Consider the following 19,648-nt stretch of genomic DNA (forward strand, 5'->3'; position numbering starts at 1 on the left):
TGAATAATCTGGGAAAAGTTCAACCTTTCCTACAAGAAATAGGTGATGTTCTCCAACATGGAATTGGTGCCCAGCAGTAGAATTGGTGCCCTTTATTTTCTGAGTACAGTAGCACAAACACACACACACACACACGCACGTACACGCGCACGCACGCACACACACACACACACACACACACACACACACACACACACAGAGAAATTGAGAGAGCGACAACCACAGAAACCGATAAAAGGATATTGAAGGATGTAAAGAAGGACGTTTTTTCACCCTGTCCGTAGGTTGGTTGTAAAGAAGGACGTTTTTCCACACTGTCCGTAGGTTGGGCATCATTACAGTCCTGTTTACTGAAGCAGATTGGACATACTTCCAAAATCTCTAAAAAAACATTGGATGTGGCTTATGGTAGAGAAATGAACATTTAATTCTCTGGTAACAGCTCTGGTTGACATTCCTACACGCAGCATGCCAATTGCACGCTCCCTCAAAACTTGAGACATCTGTGGCATTGTGTTGTGTGACAAAACTGCACATTTTAAAGTGGCCTTTTATTGTCCCCAGCACAAGGTGTACCTGTGTAATGATCATGCTGTTTAATCAGCTTCTTGATATGCCACACCTGTCAGGTGGATGGATTATCTTGGCAAAGGAGAAATGCTCACTAACAGGGATGTAAACAAATTTGTGCACAACATTTGAGGGAAAAAAAGATTATTGTGCGTATTGGACATATCTGATATATTTTATTTCAGCTCATGAAACATGAGACCAACACTTTAAATGTTGTGTTTATATTTTTGTTCAACGTAGTAGAAAGCAGATTGTTCAATCAACGTTCCTATCAGTCCTAGACTATGGTTTTTATAAATTTTATAAAATGGTGTTTGTTTCCCTGCTTAAACTTTTCTTGCGGCACACATCTTGCTGCTGTGATGGCTGTGGTATTTCACCCAGTAGATATGGGAGTTTACCACAATCGGGATTGGTTTCAAATTGTTTGTGGATCTGTGTAATCTGAGGGAAATACTTAACTCTAATATGGTCATACATTGGCCAGAGGTTAGGAAGTGCAGCTCCGTTTCCAACTCATTTTGTGGGCAGTGAGCACATAGCCTGTCTTCTCTTGAGAGCCATGTCTGCCTACAGCGGCCTTTCTCAATGGCAAGGCTATTCTCACTGAGTCTGTACATAGTCAAAGCTTTCTTTAAGTTTGGGTCAGTCACAGTGGTCAGGTATTCTGCCACTGTGTAATCTCTGTTTAGGGCCAAATAGCATTCTAGTTTGCTCTGTTTTTTGTTAACTCTTTCCAATGTGTCAAGTAATTATCTTTTTGTTTTCACATGATTTGGTTGGGTCTAATTGTGTCCTGGGGCTCTGTGGAGTGTGTTTGTGTTTGTGAACAGAGCCCCAGGACCAGCTTGCTTAGGGGACTCTTCTCCAGGTTCATCTCTCTGTAGGTGATAGCTTTGTTATGGAAGGCTTGGGAATCGCTTCCTTTTAGGTGGTTGTGGAATAAAAAACAGATATTTTCTGGATTTTGATAATTAGTGGGTATTGTCCTAATTCTGCTTTGCATGCATTATTTGGTGTTCTATGTTGTACACAGAGGATATTTTTGCCGATTTGTCTGTCTGTCTGTCTGTCTGTCTGTCTGTCTGTCTGTCTCTCTCTCTCTCTCTCTCTCTCTCTCTCTCTCTCTCTCTCTCTCCCTGTCTCTCTCTCTCTGTCTCTCTTTTATTATGTCCCTTGAGCAGATTGCCTCACACCTTCATCTCTTCTCTTTCTTCAGCCAAACGTGTTTTCATCTTCCTCCCTCCAAGCCAGGGAATCTACTGCTGGCAAAGAGACAGATTTCAGCAGACTGTCTCTGTGTGTCATTGCAGCGTCTGCTATGAAAGCCTCCATATACTTTTTAAGAGAGGAGAGAGAGAGAGACATACAGAGAAAGAGAGAGAGAGAGAGAGACCGAGAGAGAGAGTCAGAGAGACAGAGAGACAGAGCAGCCTTCAGATTCAGATCATATTGATGAATAGGACTAGAACAGCCATAACAAGTAATAATAAGATGCAAGATTTTGCAAGATCTCCCCTCTCCTACCTCTCAGTGTGGTGTCTCAAGGGTACAGGTGTGTGAAAAGAAGAAACAAGAAGGATGAGGGACCAGAGGAAGAGAGGATGACAGTAAAATAATGTCAGCGTGTATGATTGAGTGGAAGTTTGGATAAACATCTAATTTTGCAGTGAGTCTGTGAGAGCATCTACTCCCTCTATCCTATCCCCTCCTTTCACTTGTCCTCCTCTCTCTATCACTCTCTCCTTTCCTCTTCTCCTACCCCCTCTCCTTTCCTCTTCTCCTACCCCCTCTCCTTTCCTCTTCTCCTACCTTTCCTCTTCTCCTACTCCTTTCCTACACCCTCTCTCCTCTCCCTATCACTCTCTCCTTTCCTCTTCTCCTACCCCCTCTCCTTTCCCACACCCTTTCTCCTCTCCTCCAGGGGTTATAGTGACAGCAGAGAACACATCTGAGTTGAAAGCATGAGAGTGAAGGAGATGTTTGCATTTTAATGCTGAGATATTGAAATCTGACACTCCACCACTCTCTCTCTCTCTCTCTCTCTCTCTCTCTCTCTCTCTCATTCACCCCTTTCTCTGTGGTATCCATGGAGAAGTAATACGATGCTGGCTTTAACAGGAGATTAGGATGAGGAGAGGGAGGAGAGGTTGGAGGATGTGGGGAGGTCCCCCTCTCCTTGGGGGCGAAATCACCTTGCAGCTTTTTATTCTTTTTCTTTCTCTGTAATAAAAGGGGGGATGAAATGGAGCGAGGCCCAATGACACTGTGAATAGCAGTGAATGAAGGGTGTTTCCCTGTTTGGTGATTCAGTGGGTTGGTGGGAGACTACCTTGATGTGCCCCAAATGGCAACCTATTTCCTTTATAGTGGACTACTGTTGACTAGGACCCTAAAAGTAGTGCACTATACAGGGAATAGGCTGCCGTTTGGAACTCAAGCCATGTCTAACCGCATGACTGATCTTAGTCATATCCCGGGGAAGTTGATCAAATGATCGAAGCACCTTTCCTCCCCTTCTTTCTCTCTGTCTCTCTGTCTCTCTGTCTCTCTGTCTCTCTGTCTCTCTGTCTCTCTGTCTCTCTGTCTGTCTGTCTGTCTGTCTGTCTGTCTGTCTGTCTGTCTGTCTGTCTGTCTGTCTGTCTGTCTGTCTGTCTCTTCCTATCCCTGTCCCTCTCTTTACTTCTCCTCCTCCTGCCCTCTCCTGCCCTCTCCACCTATCTCGCTCTCCCCCTCCACATTCCCCAACTCCCACTTTCCCCCTCTCTCTGTCGCCACTGTGTAAATGACAGTGTTTCTGACTCCTGCTCTTCAAACACACTAACATGCTTGGGGCCAATGTCAGCCTCATGCTTGGGGCCAATATCAGCCTCATGCTGGGGGCCAATATCAACCACATGCTGGGGGCCAATACCAGCCACATGCTGGGGGCCAATATCAGCCTCATGCTGGGGCCCAATATCAACCACATGCTGGGGGCCAATATCAGCCACATGCTGGCGGCCAATATCAGCCACATTCTGGGGGCCAATATCAGCCACATGCTGGGGGCCAATATCAGTTAGTATTACTGTAAAGCAGCGATCCACAACTGGTGGTTTGCGACCCAAATTTGGGTCGTGGGAAGTTTTGAGTGGGTCCCAAGTGTCTGAGTAAAAAGATGTATATATTCTTTTACACATTTAGTTTTATTTCATGAAAAATAATCCAGTCTGAAGTTAAATGACTAAAATCAGGCAGAAAGTGTGCACAAATGATAATGAACCTATATTTTTAAATAATTGAACATTTATTCAATCACACTATGGTCAAAGTTTTTGGTTGATGTTGTGGTCTCAAACCGGTACACTTAACATTTGACATGAAGAACAAGGACAAAATTGAATTATTAACAATGAAAAAGGTGGGACTGTTGTTCCCACGTCATATAATTGGACCACTGCTGTAGAGTACTGTGGATTAGCCTGTATCTGTCACTGGATCAGGGGCTGTGGGATGGACGGAAAGATAGACAGACGGACAGACGGACGGACGGACAGACGGACAGACAGACAGACAGACAGACAGACAGACAGACAGACAGACAGACAGACAGACAGACAGACAGACAGACAGGTTCCCTGAGGAGAGAGGTGGTGAGAAGAGAGGTGTTGAGGAGAGAGGTGGTGAGGAGAGAGGTGGTGAGGAGAGAGGTGTTGAGGAGATAGGTGGTGAGGAGAGAGGTGTTGAGGAGAGAGGTGGTGAGAAGAGAGGTGTTGAGGAGACAGGTGGTGAGGAGAGAGGTGTTGAGGAGAGAGGTGTTGAGGAGACAGGTGGTGAGGAGAGAGGTGTTGAGGATACAGGTGGTGAGGAGAGAAGTGTTGAGGAGACAGGTGGTGAGGAGAGAGGTGGTGAGGAGAGAGCTGGTGAGGAGAGAGCTGGTGAGGAGAGAGGTGTTGAGGAGAGAGGTGGTGAGAAGAGAGTTGTTGAGGAGACAGGTGGTGAGGAGAGAGGTGTTGAGGAGAGAGGGGTTGAGGAGAGAGAGGTGAGAAGAGAGTTGTTGAGGAGACAGGTGGTGAGGAGAGAGGTGTTGAGGAGAGAGGGGTTGAGGAGACAGGTGGTGAGGAGAGAGGTGTTGAGGAGAGAGGTGTTGAGGAGAGAGGTGGTGAGAAGAGAGGTGTTGAGGAGACAGGTGGTGAGGAGAGAGGTGTTGAGGAGAGAGGTGTTGAGGAGACAGGTGGTGAGGAGAGAGAGGTGAGAAGAGAGTTGTTGAGGAGACAGGTGGTGAGGAGAGAGGTGTTGAGGAGAGAGGGGTTGAGGAGACAGGTGGTGAGGAGAGAGGTGTTGAGGAGAGAGGGGTTGAGGAGACAGGTGGTGAGGAGAGAGGGGTTGAGGAGAGAGGTGTTGAGGAGAGAGGTGGTGAGGAGAGAGTTGTTGAGGACACAGGTGGTGAGGAGAGAGGGGTTGAGGAGAGAGAGGTGAGAAGAGGAAATGAAAATCAACTAAACGAATATGAAACATGCAGCGCTGGCTTTGCTCTCATGTCTTTAAATATTTTTCTTCTCTCACTCTTCTCTTTCCCTCACCTCATTCTCTCCCTCTCCTCTTTCTGTCACCTCATTCTCTCACCTTTCTCTTTCTGTCACCTCATTCTCTCCCGCTCTCTTTCCCTCACCTCATTCTCTCACCTTTCTCTTACTGTCACCTCATTCTCTCCCTCTCTCTTTCTGTCACCTCATTCTCTACCTCTTCTCTTTCCCTCACCTCATTCTCTCCCTCTTCTCATTCCCTCACCTCATTCTCTCCCTCTTCTCTTTCCCTCACCTCATTCTCTCACTTTTCTCTTTCCCTTACCTCATTCTCTCACTCTTCTCTTTCCCTCACCTCATTCTCTCCCTCTTCGCTTTCTGTTACCTCATTCGCTCACTCTTCTCTTTCCCTCACCTCATTCTCTCCCTCTCCTCTTTCTGTCACCTCATTCTCTCACCTTTCTCTTTCTGTCACCTCATTCTCTCCCTCTCTCCTTCTGTCACCTCATTCTCTCACCTTTCTCTTTCTGTCACCTCATTCTCTCCCTCTCTCTTTCCCTCACCTCATTCTCTCCCTCTCTCCTTCTGTCACCTCATTCTCTCCCTCTCTCTTGCCCTCACCTCATTCTCTCCCTCTCTCCTTCTGTCACCTCATTCTCTCACTTTTTCTTTCTGTCACCTCATTCTCTCCCTCTCTCTTTCTGTCACCTCATTCTCTCCCTCTCTCCTTCTGTCACCTCATTCTCTCCCTCTCTCTTTCCCTCACCTCATTCTCTCACTTTTTCGTTCCCTCACCTCATTCTCTCCCTCTCTCCTTCTGTCACCTCATTCTCTCCCTCTTCTCTGTCCCTTACCTCATTCTCTCACTTTTTCTTTCTGTCACCTCATTCTCTCCCTCTCTCTTTCCCTCACCTCATTCTCTCCCTCTCTCCTTCTGTCACCTCATTCTCTCCCTCTCTCACTTTCTCTCCCTCTCTCACTTTTTCTTTCCCTCACCTCATTCTCTCATCTTTCTATTTCTGTCACCTCATTCTCTCCCTCTCCTCTTTCTGTCACCTCATTCTCTCATCTTTCTCTTTCTGTCACCTCATTCTCTCCCTCTCTCCTTCTGTCACCTCATTCTCTCCCTCTCTCTTTCCCTCACCTCATTCTCTCACTTTTTCTTTCCCTCACCTCATTCTCTCCCTCTCTCCTTCTGTCACCTCATTCTCTCCCTCTCTCCTTCTGTCTTCTCATTCTCACCCTCTCTCTTTCCCTCACCTCATTCTCTCACTTTTCTCTGTTAAATCAACACAAATCCAACTCTGTAATAACCAGCTGATGTGTTACAGGCTTGCTTATTACCATAACCCAACCTAGTCACTATCTGAATGGCTTCACTCTGGGAGTGTCCTAGTCTCAATGTGTCTGATTGTCTGAGTCCAATACTTCAATATCCAGCGTCTATCTCTCTCTCTCTTCATTTCTCTCTCTATCCTGCATACCTCTATCCTCGCTTCCCTCTCTCTCTCTCTCTGCTGGCTGGATGGGTGATTGTGTCTCAGTGTAGACAGAGAGAGCTCTCCACTCCCCCTCCCTCCCTCTCTCTCTCTCTGCTGGCTGGATGGGTGATTCTGTCTCAGTGTAGGCAGAGAGAGCTCTCCCCCCTCCCTCTCTCTCTCTCTCTCTCTCTGCTGGCTGGATGGGTGATTGTGTCTCAGAGTAGACAGAGAGAGCTCTCCCCCGTCCTTCTCTCTCTCTCTCTCTGCTGGCTGGATGGGCGATTGTGTCTCAGAGTAGACAGAGAGAGCTCTCCCCCCTCCCTCCCCCTCTCTCTCTCTCTCTGCTGGCTGGATGGGTGATTGTGTCTCAGTGTAGACAGAGAGAGCTCTCCCCCCTCCCCTCCCTCTCTCTCTCTCTGATGGCTGGATGGGTGATTGTGTCTCAGTGTAGACACAGGAAGCTCTCCATCAGCAGTAGTCCCCACCTTGTCTGTGTGTCTACTCTGACCTAGGAAGAAATACAGCACAGATAATATCGCTGGCAGAGCAATACACACACACACACACACACACACACACACACACACACACACACACACACACACACACACACACACACACACACACACACACACACACACACACACACACACACACAGACACACACACACACACACACACACACGCACGCATACACATGTACCCTCCGCACAACGGCCCTACCAACAGCAAATTGATTCTGCAGCACCAAATTCCCTTGGAGAGGAGAGCTTTAATATTCCCTGTAGAGACAGTGGTCTGACCCATTTTGTAGTGTAGAGACAGTGTGTGTGTGTGTTTGTGTGTGTGTGTGTGTGTTTGTGTGTGTGTGTGTGTGTGTGTGTGTGTGTGTCTACATATGTCTGTGTGTAGTGACTGATGTCCAATCAGTATACCAGTGGGCGTTGTGCTTTGAGTTTTATGAAAGGTGTGTTTGTGTGTGCGTTCGTTCGTTCGTTCGTTGGTTCATCAGTTCTTATGTGCGTTAAACGTCTGCTGTCTCTGTCACTGGGGTGATAGTGTCTCTAACCTCCTCTGATAACAGGGGACACAGGCTGCACAGAGACCGTGACATTGATAGTGTCTCTAACCTCCTCTGATAACAGGGGACACAGGCTGCACAGAGACCGTGACATTGATAGTGTCTCTAACCTCCTCTGATAACAGGGGACACAGGCTGCACAGAGACCGTGACATTGATAGTGTCTCTAACCTCCTCTGATAACAGGGGACACAGGCTGCACAGAGACCGTGACATTGACAGTGTCTCTAACCTCCTCTGATAACAGGGGACACAGGCTGCACAGAGACCGTGACATTGACAGTGGCCAGGATACACACGTAGACCGTGTGTGTTTTTGAGAGAAAGAAAAGTAGTTTGGTGATTGTGTGTGTGTGTTTTTTTGTTTTAAGCCTTTCTCACACCTTTAAACATTAACATTAACAGGGACGACATTAACATTAACAGGGATGACATTAACATTAACAGGGATGACATTAACATTAACAGGGATGACATTAACATTAACAGGGACGACATTAACATTAACAGGGATGACATTAACATTAACAGGGATGACATTAACATTAACAGAGATGACATTAACATTAACATTAACAGGGATGACATTAACATTAACAGGGACGACATTAACATTAACAGAGATGACATTAACATTAACAGGGACGACATTAACATTAACAGAGATGACATTAACATTAACAGGGACGACATTAACATTAACAGAGATGACATTAACATTAACAGGGATGACATTAACATTAACATTAACAGGGATGACATTAACATTAACAGGGACGACATTAACATTAACAGAGATAACATTAACATTAACAGGGATGACATTAACATTAACAGAGATGACATTAACATTAACATTAACAGGGATGACATTAAAATTAACAGGGACGACATTAACATTAACAGAGATGACATTAACATTAACAGGGATGACATTAACATAAACATTAACAGGGATGACATTAACATTAACATTAACAGGGATGACATTAACATTAACAGGGATGACATTAACATTGATGACGTTAACATTAACATTAACAGGGATGACATTAACATTGATGACGTTAACATTAACATTAACAGGGATGACATTAACATTAACAGGGACGACATTAACATTAACAGAGATGACATTAACGTTAACATTAACAGGGATGACATTAACATTAACATTAACAGGGATGAAATTAACATTAACATTAACAGGGATGACATTAACATTAACAGGGATGACATTAACATTAACATTAACAGGGATGACATTGACATTAACATTAACAGGGATGACATTAACATTAACATTAACAGGGATGACATTAACATTAACAGGCATGACATTAACATTGATGACGTTAACATTAACATTAACAGGGGTGACATTAACATTAACAGGGATGACATTAACATTGATGACGTTAACATTAACATTAACAGGGATGACATTAACATTGACATCAAGTTGTACTTTAAAAGTAGTTTTACTACTGCACAGAACAATCCCAAGTTTCCTCTCTGGAAATGAGTACTAAGCCATTTTCTGGCACTATTTGATGAAAGTGCCGAAGCCTTCAGAAAGCCTTGGTTTCCCATCACTAGTTAGTAAGTTATTTACAGTATGAAAAACTATTCAAATTCAAAACTATTCAAAACGTTTCTCTGGATAGGGTTTGATAAATGACTAAAATGTTTAAAAACATTTGTTGAAAAATGTACTTTAAATTACTTGCAAAACATTACAGGACACTTGCTGCAACTAGCAATCCTTGCCAGTAACCTACTTTGCCTTCACTGACTCTTCTGTTGGCAGGGAATGTCATCCCTGTTAATGTTAATGTCATCCCTGTTAATGTTGATGTCATCCCTGTTAATGTAAATGTCATCCCTGTTAATGTAAATGTCATCCCTGTTAATGTTAATGTCATCCCTGTTAATGTTAATGTCATCCCTGTTAATGTTAATGTCATCCCTGTTAATGTTAATGTCATCCCTGTTAATGTTAATGTCATCACTGTTAATGTTAATGTCATCCCTGTTAATGTCATCCCTGTTAATGTCATCCCTGTTAATGTAAATGTCATCCCTGTTAATGTTAATTAATGTCATCCCTGTTAATGTTAATGTCATCCCTGTTAATGTTAACGTCATCCCTGTTAATGTTAACGTCATCTCTGTTAATGTTAATCTAATCCCTGTTAATCTCTCTCTCTCTCTCTCTCTCTCTCTCTCTCTCTCTCTCTCTCTCTCTCTCTCTCTCTCTCTCTCTCTCTCTCTCTCTCTCTCTCTCTCTCTCTCTCTCTCTCTCTCTCTCTCTCTCTCTCTCTCTCTCTCTCTCTCTCTCTCTCTCTCTCTCTCTCTCTCTCTCTCTCTCTCTCTCTCTCTCTCTCTCTCTCTCTCTCTCTTCCCCCCCCCCTCTCTCGGCACAAACATTTACAGATTCCAGAGTTGAGATGGTTGTCGTTGTCTACTTGACTGTAGAAACAATATTGTCAAATTACAGTGCCCCTGGAGCAAATTAGGGTTAAGTGTTTTGCTCTGACTGACCTTGGTGTACCCTCTCAGTAGCCCACATTATGTCAGATGGACTCTCAATAACTCTAAATGCCTCTTAGTGGCTGATACAATGCAATATTATTGAATGCTTAGAACCTAATAGTACATTTTGGCCTTTGTCCAGCAGTACAGGTAACCTGAGAAAAAACCTTTTTAGTGATTTATGAGTTTCAGTTGGACAGAAAGAGAGGAACACTGGGTGGACCCATACACCACACACACAACACAGCACACACAGCACACACTACACACCACACACACTACACACACACACACACACACACACACACACTCCTCAGAGATTCAAAACTGATTATAAATGTGTTCATTTCTGTGTTCTACCCTGAGGCTAGGCTAAATCTGATGAGGGAACGTATTCGTTTTCAAGGTGAACAAAATAATAAAACAGAGCATCAAAAACATGTTGAAAAAATAAATGACTTGGAGAACTGTTTGAAATTCGAGACCGGTAACTCAGTAGCATGATTTCTTTTGACACTAAGTTCTAAATTGGAATACACGAGAAATCTGGAATATTTGCATCGCTAAGAACACTCAGATTCTCAGAATTCCACCCAACCATTAAGTTGAATGTTCTGTTCTTCTAGAACGTGGCTAGTGACTACTACAAACGAGCTCCAACAATTCAAACGCAATGTAGCAACAGCCACAGTTAATAAAGCTGCAATGTAACGTTTCCTTACAAAAGCCAAAAAAAAATAGCAAAGTGTTTTGGGGATACTAAGTTACAACAGTCATTCAGGTAGCAAACTCCCAAACTCCCAGACTTCAAAGTGAGTGACACCGTTCACTCAAAATGACACAACATTAATACCACTGCTGCCTCTTTGGTTACACCCTCTCATACATTGGAGAGTGAATTCAGAACACCTGCAGTGGATACAAAACACATAGCCATGATGGAGTACTCACAGTGAGAGTGAAGAGGAGAGGTGGAGTACTCACAGTGAGAGTGAAGAGGAGAGGTGGAGTACTCACAGTGAGAGTGAAGAGAAGCGGTGGAGTACTCACAGTGAGAGTGAAGAGGAGAGGTGGAGTACTCACAGTGAGAGTAAAGAGGAGAGGTGGAGTACTCACAGTGAGAGTGAAGAGGAGAGGTGGAGTACTCACAGTGAGAGTGAAGAGGAGAGGTGGAGTACTCACAGTGAGAGTGAAGAGAAGCGGTGGAGTACTCACAGTGAGAGTAAAGAGGAGAGGTGGAGTACTCACAGTGAGAGTAAAGAGGAGAGGTGGAGTACTCATAGTGAGAGTAAAGAGGAGAGGTGGAGTACTCACAGTGAGAGTGAAGAGGAGAGGTGGAGTACTCACAGTGAGGGTAAAGAGGAGAGGTGGAGTACTCACAGTGAGAGTAAAGAGGAGAGGTGGAGTACTCACAGTGAGAGTAAAGAGGAGAGGTGGAGTACTCACAGTGAGGGTAAAGAGAGGTGGAGTACTCACAGTGAGAGTGAAGAGGAGAGGTGGAGTACTCACAGTGAGGGTAAAGAGGAGAGGTGGAGTACTCACAGTGAGAGTAAAGAGGAGAGGTGGAGTACTCATAGTGAGAGTGAAGAGGAGAGGTGGAGTACTCACAGTGAGGGTAAAGAGGAGAGGTGGAGTACTCATAGTGAGAGTAAAGAGGAGAGGTGGAGTACTCACAGTGAGAGTGAGGAGGAGAGGTGGAGTACTCACAGTGAGAGTAAAGAGGAGAGGTGGAGTACTCACAGTGAGAGTAAAGAGGAGAGGTGGAGTACTCACAGTGAGAGTGAAGAGGAGAGGTGGAGTACTCACCGTGAGGTTGAAGTCAGAAGGCTGTTGTAGATCTTTACTTGTGTGAATCTGCAGACACAGAAAAAAGAAACAGAAAACCAGGGTGATAAGAAACTAAAGAGAAGGAAGAGATCAAAGGTCCGGTATTATGGGGGAGGGGAGAGGGGGGGAGGGGAGAGGGGGCCGCCAAGGCACCCACTTCCATCCATATCTGAGGATGTCGGAAGATGTGCATGAGCATCTGTTTATGATTTCAAAGGTTGCAAGTTCAAACCCACTGATAGAAAGTTGTTTTTGATAATTTTTGTTATTAACCTATCCCAAACCTTAACCCTTACCTTAACCAATCGGTGTTAATTCATAACCTTAAGAATTTGGAGCAAAATTCTTTAGAGTCTAAGATGTGTGGGGGGCTAAGTTAACATATGGAATTTTTTTAATATGGTCATACTATGGATCATTTAGATATTTTGATTTATAATTTTAGGACCCCTTTAAGACAACAACAACAACAACAACAAAATAAATTATTTTATATTGATTTTGTCCTTTGCAACTAAATCCCATAGAAATACATTGAACAACACGTTCACTAATGGCAGAATGAACAGTCAAAAAATTAATCATAAGAAACAAGGTTTTGAAGTGTCTCTCCTAAATCTAGGAGATATAAAAATAAAAAAAACTCACGAAATATATATGTATAAATATATACTTTTTTATCTTCGTACTTCCGTTTGTTTTTTTTAAAAACGATACCGTTTACGTTCAGACGAGCCCACAGGTGGAGAACACCATTGTGTTGGTGAGAGTCTCCCCTTTCCATAGAGTGGTCATACTAGTTTTGTAGGTCAAAGCGTACGGACACTACAGATGTAGTGGGGGGGATGTCTCAGGGTCTGATAAAACACCACTCGACCTCTGTCACCTTTCACCCCAGATGCAGAAGCGCGACGTCCTGGCGGATGCGGTTGGTTGAGACTCATCCAATGTAACAACAACAACAAAAAAACAGATCTCTCTGGCTTAAACTGACGGATTTTGATGGGGATTTTTTTTTGTTTGTTGAGTAAGTTAGATTGATGCACCCGGTGCCTCGACTTTAGGGGGTTAATGCCTAAACTGAACCTTATTTGACGTTTGGAACATTCTTTGAAATTTGACGTTTGAGAAACATAGATGAATGTTTAATTCTGATGTGACACTGTGAGAGCTGGTAGAGAGGGGGGGTGATGGTGTTTGTGTGCGTGCGTGCGTGTGTGTGTGTGTGTGTGCGTGCGTGCGTGTGTGTGAAATACACAGACACACCCGTGGAGAGCCGAGGGAGGAAGAGAGGAAAATAGGTCCACTGTCATCTCTCTTTCTGTCAAGCCTCTGTTTGAACAGTGTATACCCCTCTTCTCTCCTCCTCTCCATCCCTCTCTTCTCCCTGGCATAAATCCCCTGTTAACAGGAGGTAGTTTGGCTTCAGTATTTCATAACCCTGTGAGCCTGTCTCTCTGGTCCACTACCAGGGAATAAAGACATAGGCTCTGTCCCAAAAGGCATCCAGGTTTACTTCAGAGTGCACTACGTGGTTATTTGGGACACAGTGGGAATAAAGACACACCTACTGTCTCTGCTGTGTGCTCACTCTAACACTCTCTACCTCTCTCTCTCTCCCTCCTTCTACATTAATTTCTCTCTCTCACTCTCTCCCTCCATAGTGTTTTACGTGCTTTCTTTATGTGTGCATGTGTGTGTGTCCTCTCTGTCCTGTTAGCTGGTGTGTGTTGTGTGTGTGTGTGTGTTGTGTGTGTGTGTGTGTGTTGTGTGTGTGTGAATGTAATTCGGGGATTAGGGAGTTTTCGCCAAGTCAAACAAACAAATATGGCTGATCAGAGCAGATCAGATCATTGCAGATCATAACAGATCAGAGCAGAACAGATCAGAGTAGATCAGAACAGAACAGAACAGAGTAGAGTAGAACAGAACAGAGTAGATCAGAACAGAGCAGAACAGAACAGAACAGAGCAGGAGAGAACAGAACAGAGCAGATTAGTGAGGAAACAAAAAAACAACTGTAGAAGAGTGAAACCACATGGAAAGATGTTTTTTCATCGCAAAGCAGCTTTTAGAAAACAGGTACTCACAGACTCTCTCTCTCTCTCTCTCTCTTTCTCGCTCTCTCTTTCTCTCTCTCTTTCTCTCTCATTCTCTCTCTCACTTTCTCTCTCACTCTCTCTCTCACTCTCTCTATCCATGTCTCTATCCATGTCTCTCTCTTCTTGTGTGTGTGCATTCATTCGTGTGCGTGTGAGTGCACGTGTGTGCGTTCGTTCATGTGCGTGCAATTGTGTGTGCGTTCGTTCGTGTGCGTGTACGTGTGTGAGCGTTCATTAATGTGAGTACACGTGTGTGTGTGTGTGTTCGTGTGCGTGTGAGTGCACGTGTGGGTGTGTGTGTGTGCGTTTGTGTGTGTGTGAGTGCATGTGCACGTGTGTGTGTGTGTGTGCGTTCGTGTGCGTGTACGTGTGTGTGCGTTCATGTGCGTGCACGTGTGTGAGCGTTCATTAATGTGAGTACACGTGTGTGTGTGTGTGTTCGTGTGCGTGTGAGTGCACGTGTGGGTGTGTGTGTGTGCGTTTGTGTGTGTGTGAGTGCATGTGCACGTGTGTGTGTGTGTGTGCGTGCGTGTGAGTGCATGTGTGTGTGAGTGCACGTGTGTGTGTGCGTTCATGTGCGTGTGCGTGCACTTGTGTGTGTGTTCGTGTGCATGTGAGTGCACGTGTGTGTTCGTTATGATGTAAGCCAGCCAGCCAGCCAGTCAACCAGCCAGCCAGCCAGCCAGTCAACCAGCCAGCCAGCCAGCCAGTCAACCAGCCAGCCAGCCAGTCAACCAGCCAGCCAGCCAGTCAACCAGCCAACCAGCCAGCCAGCCAGCCTTCCAGCCAGGTGAGACCATGAGAAAACATACACATTTCATCCCACTAAACAAACTACACTTCCCATGAGGCTTTGCTGTCTGTTCCATATATCATGGGAGTTGGAGTTTACTGCATGTATATTGTTCCATGTGGACGTGATACGTTACCCCTACAGATGTTGGAGGTGTCTTGAAAGTCTCATTGGCATGTCATGAGAGGACAGAAAACAGACTATAAAAAACAGTTGGGATGCAACAACAACTCTCAGAGAGTGAGGCTAACGCAATATGTCTCGCTATGTAAACACACGGAGCCCTGAACAGCAACCACAAAACAAACCAACTGCAAACTGTCTACTTGCTAAAGGCTTAGTCCCAGATGTAGTTTGTCTACTTTTGGACAGGGATCAAAGGTCACAGCTCTACTTTATCGCCTTTTGCTGACAACCAGTGAGTATCAGACAACCCCCTTTTCTCTCCTTCCGTCCTTCTTTCTTTGTTATTTTGACCAATGCACACATCCACTCAAGTACGTACACACACAAACACACACACCGCGTACACATGCGCGCACACACACACACACATATCCGTTGATATACAGTATATACACTACCGCTACTCATTCCAGGGTTTTTCTTTATTTTTACTATTTTCTACATTGTTGAATAATAATGAAGACATCACAACTATGAAATAATACATACGGAATCATGTAGTAACCAAAAAAAGTGTTAAGCAAATCAAATATATTTTCTATTTTAGATTCTTCTAAGTAGCCATCCTTTGACTTGATGACAGCTTCGCACACTGTTGACATTCTCTCAACCAGCGTTGTGAGGTTGTCACTTGGAATGCATTTCAATTAACAGGTGTGCCCTATTCAAATTTGATTTGTGGAATTTATTTCCTTCACAATCAGTTGTGTTGTAACATGGTAGGGGTGGTATACAGAAGATAGCCCTATTTGTCAAAATATCAAGTCCATATTATGACAAGAACAGCTCAATAAGCAAAGAGAAACAACAGTCCATCATTACTTTAAGACATGAAGTACAATCGCAACAACCATCAAGCGCTATGATGAAACTGACTCTCATGAGGACAGGCACAGGAAAAGAAGACCCAGAGTTACCTCTGCTGCAGAGGATAAGTTCATTAGAGTTACCAGCCTCATAAATTGCAGTCCAAATAAATGTTTCAGAGTTCAAGTAACAGACACATCTCAACATTAACTGTTCAGAGGAGACTGTATGAATCAGGCCTTCACGGTTGAATTGCTGCAAAGAAACGACTACTAAAGGACACCAATAAGAAGAAGAGACTTGCTTGGGGCAAGAAACACGAGCAATGGCACATTAGACCAGTGAAAATCTGTCCTTTGGTCTGATGAGTCCAAATGTCACAATTTTGGTTTTAACCAACGTGTCTTTGTGAGATGATCTTCGCATGTGTGGTTCCCACCGTGAAGCATGGAGGAGGAGGTGTGATGGTGTGGGGGTGCTTTGCTGGTGACACTGCCAGTGACTTATTTAGAATTCAAGGCAAACCCAGCATGTCTACCTCAGCATTCTGCAGTGATAAGCCATCCCATCTGGTTTGCGCTTAGTGAGACTATCATTTGTCTTTCAACATGATAATGACCCAACACAACTCCAGGCTGTGTAAGGGCTATTTGACAAAGAAGGAGAGTGATGGAGTGATCCATCAGATGACCTGGCCTCCATAATCACCTGACCTCAACCCAATTGGGATGGTTTGGGAGGAGTTGGACCACAGAGTGAAGGAAAAGCAGCCACCAAGTACTCAGCATATGTGGGAACTCCAACTGTGTTGGAAAAGCATTCCAGGTGAAGCTGGTCGAGATAATGCCAAAAGTGTGCAAAACTGTCATCAAGGCATAGGATGGCTACTTTGAAGAATCTAAAATATAAAACATATTTTGATTTGTTTAACACTTTTTTGGTTACTTCATTAGTGTTATTTCATAGTTTCGATGTCTTCACTATTATTCTACAATGCAGAAGATAGTACAAATAAAGAAAAACCCTTAAATAAGTTGATGTGTCCAAACTTTTGACTGGTACTGTAGTCCAATACTGTATATCATCAGTATCCCACTACACTCTCATCCCACTATTACAACATGATATCATAAAATATTTCACTGTCCAATTTAACAAAGCAACCCAGCCTCAGAATGCGTCCCAAATAGCACTCTATCCACTATTTAGCACCCTACTTTTGAGCAGGGCCCATTGGGAATCCATAGGGCTCTGGTCAATAGTAATGCACTATAATGGAAAAGGGTGTTATTTGGGATGCGTTTCAGTGTAGGAGTAACCATGCAGACCCTGGTGGTGACAGAACTCTCATGGATATTAATATTTTCTTTCCTTGTCATTGGTTGTTTATCTACCATCGTTCCGATCCACTCTCATTCTGTTATTGAGACCATCCATCCTGTCAGTCTTACCCCGTTAAACAACGACTTGTGTGTGTAGAGGGGAAAGGGTGTGTCGGGGGAATGTGCTTGCGTGTCTATTCTGATGTGACAGGGGAAGGAAGAACGTCATGGGAATGTAATGAGAGTGTTGTGAGAACGTTATTAGCGGTCTGTAAGATGCACAATCAAGCGTAGCATCAGCGTTTGTGAGAGCACTTTGAAAACATCTTGAGACGCTTGTCTTATGCTGTCGTCCCTTATCTCTCTCTCTGTCTCTCTCTCTCTCTGTCTCTCTCTCCCTCTCTCTCTGTCTCGCTCTGTCTCTCTCTCTCTCTCTCTCTCTCTCTCTCTCTCTCTCTCTCTCTCTCTCTCTCTCTCTCTCTCTCTCTCTCTCTCTCTCTGTCTCTCTCTGTCTCTCTCTCTCTCTCTCTCTCTCTGTCTCTCTCTGTCTCTCTCTGTCTCTCTCTCTCTGTCTCTCTCTGTCTCTCTCTGTCTCTCTCTCTCTCTCTCTGTCTCTGTCTCTCTCTCTCTCTGTCTCTCTCTCCCTCTCTCTGTCTCTCTCTCCCTCTCTCTGTCTCTCTCTCTCTCTGTCTCTCTCTCTCTCTCCCTCTCTCTCTGTCTCTCTCTCTGTCTCTCTTTCTCTATCTCTCTCTCTCTCTGTCTCTCTCTCTCTCTGTCTCTCTCTCTCCCTCTCTCTCTGTCTCTCTCTGTCTCTCTCTCTGTCTCTCTCTCTCTCTTCACCCTCCTATGTACGTTTTTAGCTCATTCTCTCTCTATTTCTCTTCCTGCTGTCGGCCTTACATTTTTTTAACATACAGTTTTGCATATCTCCAGCAGGCACCCCCTAGCACTCTGTGTGTAGTAGAGGCTGGGTGTCCATAAGCTGTCATCCAAGATCGCATAGCAGTTCAGACGTCTTTTGTCCTCGTCTTGTCGTGTCCTGTATATATATATATTTACAACTTTTTTCACATACATTTTATTTTTATTTTCCATCAACTCATCTTCTAAACACTCTCCTGCAACCAGCCTCACCAATTTATATTTATAAAAAAGTATTATTTACCTCAGATCTGCAATCCTTCAGGAAGCTAGCCAGAAACTCCAGGAGGCTGGCCAGAAACTAGCCAGAAGCTAGCCAGGAGCTAGCCCAGAAGCTAATCAGAAGCTAACCACGGTTTGTGGTCATCGGCTGTCCTTTAGCTCGAAAATCTATCGAAAATCTATCGCCAGTTTTGTACGGCGCAGCGCGGCTCGGAACGGAACATACCGGACCAATTTTTCTCTCCATGTCCCTGGATTTCAACTGCTCTCTGGACATTCATACCCGGATCTCACAGCTAGCTAGCTGCTATCCGTGTGACAGTCGGCTTTCGTCGATTCCGGAGCAAACATCGATTGTTCCGGTGCTAGCCAGCTCCGTCAATCACGCCTGAGTTCCATCATTCACTCCTGGGCTGCAGTCACCTATCCGGACCCGTTTCACTGCCTACGCGGAGCCCCACCGGGCCTTCACAACCGGACTGCCGACGTTATCTACCTGAAGGAGATCCGGCTGGCTCCTCTGTCGCGACGTTACCGGAACGCCCATCTGCGGCCCGCTAACCGTTAGCTGTCTTTCCGGCTGCTATCTGAATAGACAATCGGACAATTTATTTATTTGAATTATTATGTTTTCTTATCGGGCCTCTATAACTATATCTATTGTTCTTATTTTTGTTGTTGTTGTGTGATTTGGATTAATCCCCTCTACCACACGGAACCCCACTAATCTACTGACCGAACGCAAGAGGTGGCTAACAACAGACTCCATCCTATGCTAGCTTGCTACCGGTTGGCTTGGCTAGCTGTCTAAATCGCCGTGACCCTAAACCAACCTCTCCACTCACTGGACCCTTTTGATCACTCGACTAAGCATGCCTCTCCTTAATGTCAATATGTCTTGTCCATTGCTGTTCTGGTTAGTGTTTATTGGCTTATTTCACTGTAGAGCCTCTAGTCCTGCTCACTATACCTTATCCAACCTATTAGTTCCACCACCCACACATGCAATGACATCTCCTGGTTTCAATGATGTTTCTAGAGACAATATCTCTCTCTTCATCACTCAATACCTAGGTTTACCTCCACTGTATTCACATCCTACCTTACCTTTGTCTGTACATTATACCTTGATGCTATTTTATCGCCCCCAGAAACCTCCTTTTACTCTCTGTTCCAGACGTTCTAGACGACCAATTCTTATTGCTTTTAGTCGCACCCTTATTCTACTCCTCCTATGTTCCTCTGGCGATGTAGAGGTGAATCCAGGCCCTGCAGTGCCTAGCTCCACTC

Source organism: Oncorhynchus mykiss, chromosome 20, assembly GCF_013265735.2.
Source record: "Oncorhynchus mykiss isolate Arlee chromosome 20, USDA_OmykA_1.1, whole genome shotgun sequence".
NCBI lineage: Eukaryota > Metazoa > Chordata > Actinopteri > Salmoniformes > Salmonidae > Oncorhynchus > Oncorhynchus mykiss.